Raw genomic sequence first — 6,691 nt, forward strand, 5'->3', positions numbered from 1 at the left:
CTCGGTCTGACCGAGTTCACTAGTTTAGGTTCCAAAAGCTGCTTCGATATCACCGAGTTTACAAATCGGTAGCTCCGAAATGCTTTCTGTGAAGAACTAAAACTAAGTTTTTAAGTCGTCTATTTTGCAAAACTCTGCACTTTGTGATGCTCATCCACTCTACCTTATCTACATCTATTCATAGGGTCTACTATCAGTAAGTTTGCAGAGATGGCTGACCAGAGTGACAGCTAGAACAGGTCTGAGGAACAAGTGCAATTAAGTGAGGGCACTAGTCCCTCCAGCACTTCTGATGAGGGCAGCAGGAGCACACCAAGTAACTTGGCCAAAGCAGCCACCAGGTCAAGGAAGAAGAAAACCTTAGATTCTGAAGATGACGACCATGTGGCTATTGAGGAGGAAGTCAGCTCCAAGAAGAAGGTGCTGAAAAAGGAATATGGCACAGTTGCATCAACTAAGCCTGGCCTGCACAAGAAGGCCCCTGCCAAGAGGGTGCCAACCTTAAAGGTTAGAGCCTCAATTGCTGAAACCCCCAAGCCAACTGAAGAGGCTTTTGGAGAAGGAAAGAAGAGAAAGGAGAGGGTCAAGAAGACCACTGCCAGATTGCTTGGTAGATCCTCCATTATGAGAGATCCAGAAGAAGAGGAAGAGGAAGAGGATGCTGCACCAGCTCCCAAAGCTCAAAAGCTTATGGGAGATGCTATCAAATCAGGGGCTGCTCCATCAAAGCCCAAGTCTGCTCCCAAAGCTCAAGCTCAGAAACCCCCTAAGCCTAAGAGAAACACCAGGAGTATACCTGCTGAGGAAAAGAACAAGGACCCAGTGTCTGAAGCTGAAGAAGAGGAAGATGATTCACTTGTTTTGAGAAAGTTGAAACCCAAAATTCCTGACCATAATGATGTTCATCCAGTCGTTGAGGACATGCACATCAGAAAGGATGCTGGACTGAGATTGTGGAGACAGACTGATCCCTATGTTGTTAGGAGGAGGACTGCAGTTGACTATAGGTTTCATACAAAGGAACAACAAGACTTCTATGAGACAATTTTGCTTGACAAGAATCCCATTGTATGTGACATGAAATGGGTGGATTGAGAATACATCTAGGAGAATGAAGATCACTTCCCAGGAGTATATGACAGCTTCAAGGCATGTGGAGTAGATGAATTTGTTGGACAGAAGCTCACCAAATGCAATGATGAGCTGATCATGCAGTTTTACTCCACTGCCCACTTCTATCCAGATGGAAGGATAGTATGGATGTCTGAGGGTACCAGATACTAGATACCATTCCACAGTTGAGGAGTGGGCCAAGCTAATCAATGCCCCCGAAGAACATGAAGATGACTTGGATGTGTATGCCACCAAGAAGAAAGACCACAACTCCATGGCTAACATGTACAAAGAGATCCCTGATAAAGCTTTGGAGACACACAAGCTTGGATCTGTACATTTCTTGTTGTCTGGTCTGCCTACCATCAACTGGATCTTAAGGCACACTCTGCTACCCAAGTCAGGATATCAGAAGATGATCAAAGGAAACTCCATCAACATGCTGCAAATCTTTGATGTCCCTCAGAAGTTCAAGGTTATGAGCTTGATTGTAGAGATAATCAAGAGGACAGCTGCTGATCAAAAGAGAAGCTATGGGTATGCTCCACACATTCAAGAGCTCATCAACTTCAAGATGGGCACAGGAACTTATTTGCTGGACAAGAAGCATCTATCCTTACAGCCTGAATTTGAAGACAACACAGTAGTGATGAATGAGGAGGAACCATCATCAGCTCAAGTCCAGGAGAAGAGAGCCAAGGCAAAGGCTGAGAAAGCTGCCAAGATGCCAAGTGTTGAAGAAGAATCTCAAGTTTTCCTGAAGAGCAAGCAAGATCAATTAGGCTATCTGATTCAAGCTACACTGAGGATTGAGAAGGGCTTGGCCACCCTGACTCGGAATCAGGAGAGCCTGGAGAGGATTGTTGAGACAAAATTCTATGATCTTGATCTGAAGGTAACTGAGATACAGACTGCAGTTGAGCAGCTTCAGGAGGAAGCAGAAGAGAGGAGAGGAAAGGCAACTACTTATGCTTTTCAGCGTGTGCCACGAGGTCCGAGGTCTGCTGTAGTGCCAGTTTCAGATGCTAGAGCTACAGTGTCAGCACCAGCAGCTACAGCTCCAGTGCCACCTCCAACACCCACTCCACCAGCTCCAACTACATCGACTGATGCCTTCGTCCTTGGAGTTCTCTCTACACCACCTCCCGAAGACCAAGCCTGAGAGACGCATAGCACTATGCATTTTCAAACTTTTTGGTAACTTGTTGCCAAAGGGGGAGGAATATGTATAGATCATAGGCTTCGAGAGAGAGTGTCTTGCTTTTGGTTGAACTTTTTATTGTGTGAGATACTTTATGTCCTTGTGCGATACTTATTTGATCATGTGGTTGATCATTTGCTACCTTAATGCTTGTTGGATGATACTATCTTTTATATCTCATATATGATCATTCATTTGCTTGGTGATGAGTGCATGCTTTTAATTTCTATCATTTTGAGCGCTCCACCAAGATGTATGTGACATGGAAGAGTAACCCATGAACCTAATCGATTGTGCATTTGCATTCAAAAGCAAATCTTAAATAATGCACAAATTTAGGGGGGGGGCTCTTGCTTATCACATACTTCTCAAAGCAACGATGTTTTTCAATCTTATGATCATTTGTCGAAGCTTTGATCTATATGTTGTCATCAATTGCCAAAAAGGGAGAGATTGAAAGTGAAACTATCCCTGTGTGGTTTTGGTAATTCCTAACAACATATAGCTCATTGAGCTAATGCTATTTTAAGATAAATATTTCAGGAAAGCTCAATGATTGGCATGGCATGGATTAGAAAGTGGACCCCTCAAAATGCTAAGGACAGAAGATTGGCTCAAGATCAAAGCACAAGACTCTACATTTTACTTTTAGTGATCCAAGATCACATTGAGTCCATAGGAAAAGCCAATACTATTAAAAGGGGTGAGGTGTTGCTTAATGAGTTACTTGCTCAATTCTTAGTGATATGCTCCAAAAACCCTCAACTACTTTCTCATATCCACATATGTCCCAAGTCAAAACTCAAACTCGGCCCCACCGAAATCTTTTATCGGGCGCCACCGAGTTCACTTGACATAGCCACTGCCAGAAACCCTAGTCACTTCGGTCTCACCGATAGGGATCTCGGTCTCACCGAGATGGGATTGCAAACTCTTTGTTTCCCTTCGTAACGTTCCGGTCCAACCGAGGTGAGCGATCGGTCCCACCGAGATTGCAATACAAACTCTATGTTTCCCCTTCATAACGTTTCGGTCTAACCAAGATGAGCGAATCGGTCCCACCGAGTTTGCCTGACCAACTCTCTGTTTGTCTATTACCAAAATCGGTCCCACCGAGTTTGTGTAATCGGTCTCACCAAGATTACGTTATGCCCTAGACCTAATGGAATCGGTCCCGCCGAGTTGACATGTCGGTCCCACCGAAAATCCTAACGTTCACATTTTGAACTAAATCGGTATGAGGGAGTTTTATAATTCGGTCCCACCGAGTTTGGTGATTTGTGTGTAACGGTTAAATTTTGTGTGGAGGATATATATACCCCCTCCACCCACTCTTCATTTGTGGAGAGAGACATCAGAATATGTCTACACTTCCAACATACATTTTCTGAGAGAGAACCACCTACACATGTATTGAGGTCAGGATATTCCATTCCAACCATATAAATCTTGATCTCTAACCTTCCCCAAGTTGCTTTCCACTCAAATCATCTTTCTACCAAATCCAATCCTATGAGAGAGAGTTGAGTGTTGGAGAGACTATCATTTGAAGCACAAGAGCAAGGAGTTCATCATCAACACACCATCTATTACCTTTTGGAGAGTGGTGTCTCCTAGATGGGTTAGGTGTCACTTGGGAGCCTCCGTCAAGATTGTGAAGTTGAACCAAAGAGTTTGTACGGGCAAGGAGATCGCCTACTTCGTGAAGATCTACCCTAGTGAGGCAAGTCCTTCGTGGGCGATGGCCATGGTGGGATAGACAAGGTTGCTTCTTCGTGGACCCTTCGTGGGTGGAGCCCTCCGTGGACTCGCGCAACCGTTACCCTTCGTGGGTTGAAGTCTCCATCAACGTGGATGTACGATAGCACCACCTATTGGAACCACGCCAAAAATCTCCGTGTCTACATTGCTTTTGCTTCCTCCAAACTCCTCCATTTACCTTCATATGCAATTGTTTTACATTCCGCTGCTATACTCTTAGAATTGCATGTGTAGGTTGATTATTTGAATTGTGCTAAATTGCTAAAATCTGCCAAGACTTAAAATTGGGAAAAGGCTAAAAAAAATTTTGGTCAAGTAGTCTAATCATCCCCCCCCCTCTAGACATACTTTCGATCCTACACCTACATCCCCTTAAACCGGCTCACTAGAGCCAGGCTCAATTGATAATATAACCAAACACGCCTTGTATGGCCCAGGCCAAGCTAGCCTTCTTGTTTCCCATTATAACTCATAGAATAGGGAAGAAACGAGGAGTGTTTGTGTTTTGACTGCAGCGAGACAAACGTAAAGCTCTAAAATCACTAATAAGGAGTACTCTTTGCACAGGTCACTACGATCTCCTCATGTTACGACAAGTGGCGTGCGCTACTTGTCACAACTGGAAGTTTTTCCTTTTTTTCATAGATCGATGTATTCAAAACGTTTATCTCTTAAACTGTGCATCTAAATCTTGAATCATTTTCACCGTTGGATTCCTCATGTAAAGATCTTCAAAATTAGATCCCATGTTGATAGGTTTTGATGAATTTTTTCTCACGAAAAAACCGAACCGAAAGCACGTCTTTTTTCCTTTCCAGAAGAGGCAGATTCGTGCCTCTCGCGGAAGCAAATCCGTACCTCCATGAGAAGTATACCCGTGTCTCTCACGGAATGAAAACTAAATAAAACACGTTTTTTTTGTTTCCGAGAGGCACGGCCGTGCCTCTCACAGAAGAAAAAAAGAAAAAAAACGTGTTTTTATTCGTTTCCGAGGGTGCCTCACGTGGAGGCAAAAGGAAAAAAAACGTTTTCGAGAGGCGTGGCCATGCCTCTCACGGAAGCAAATATGTACCTCTCGCGGAAGCAAAACCGTGCCTCTCGTGCAAGAAAAAAACACTTTTTCCTGTTTTCTGAGGGGCAGCCGTGCCTCTCGGGGGAAGTAGAAAAACGTGTTTCTTCGCACATAAAAATTGAATTTTATTTTATTGTCCAACAACTAAGAAAGACCGATGAAAAATCGAAAAGCTGAAAAATCTAGAAAACCATCTAAAAAGCCAAAAACACGTGCAGAAAAAAAATCCGGATGAAGTGCCCAGAGCATGACACGTGGCAGCGGCTGAGAGCACGTGGCACGCTCTCAGGCTACCCCAAGTGACCCTTGGGGAGGCTTCCAAAAGAGCCCTCCTTCATTAGTTGCTCCCCGTAAAGCTCACCTCAAGCAGCCTCAGTTGTGGGCCGGCCTACTGGCGGTCGTTCTGTTTGGGCTTTTTCTTTCATCCGTACGTTTCTTCGTATATGTTAGTTTTCTCTTTTATTACTGTTTATATGTCAAAATGTTCTAAATACATATATTATATAAATGATTTTACTTTTTAAAAAGCACTCATCGTCCATTTAAAACATGTTTATGTAGTGTAAAAAAATTGATCGTACAACAACTTAATAATTGGATCATCTGTTGAACAACTGTACGAACAACAACTTAATAATTGGCTTGCTCAACATCCAGCTGTTCCAGGCAATGGCAATGCTTGTGGTAACCAAAGGTGTTGGCATTCATGATGTTGATGGCATGCGCCCCCTGCACCACCTGCTCCTCCGGCTCTTGTTAACTATCAAGTGTGGCTTGGGGCAGAAGGCCTTTAGGTTTACTTTGGTGTGCCTCCGTCAGATAATATGGTTGATAGCCCCACAATGGCGAGGAATGACTCTATAACTGACATTGCAAGCTCTAGCTCAAGTGACATTGCATTTGGAATGGCGCCACATGTTTGTAGGATCAGCGGAACATTTGGAGTGGCGCCGCTGAAGGCACAACCGTTCAGTGCTTCCAAAGCTCCCATGCCACTTGTCATAATCAACGAGTTTCCCTTTCGCAAATCTTTAGGAACGCCCTTGAGGACATGGCACCAGCAGCTTGAAAAACAGACTCCCGATAATTTTTTGAGTTTTGCTAGCAAGATGTTTAATCTGTTTTGGTTTTAGTTTAGCTAGTACTCCCTCCGTCCCATAATATAAGAGTGTTTTTACACTACTGTGGTGTAAAAAATGCTCTTATATTATGGGACGGAGGGAGTAGTAGATATTGAGACAATTTTCTTAGAGGATAGTATGGTCAAAATGACAATGAACTAAAAATGTCAACCCATTTAAAAGTTAAAGGAGGATTACTCCGGCCTCTGGGATTATGATCTCTGATTTGGATTTGTGGTCTCATAGACTGTGTATGGCTATTGACAAGGAACACGATTTCTCACGACGTGCGTTCCTCTCCTCACGCGCCTGCGTGCCTATGTAATTTTGCTACAACTATAATCGACCTTGGCCGCATTACACTTTGACACATATATTCAGGTGGGGGACCCCCCCCCCCCACCCCCCACCCCCCACCACCAG

This window comes from Triticum dicoccoides, chromosome 4A (genome assembly GCF_002162155.2).
Source record: "Triticum dicoccoides isolate Atlit2015 ecotype Zavitan chromosome 4A, WEW_v2.0, whole genome shotgun sequence".
Taxonomy (NCBI): Eukaryota; Viridiplantae; Streptophyta; class Magnoliopsida; order Poales; family Poaceae; genus Triticum; species Triticum dicoccoides.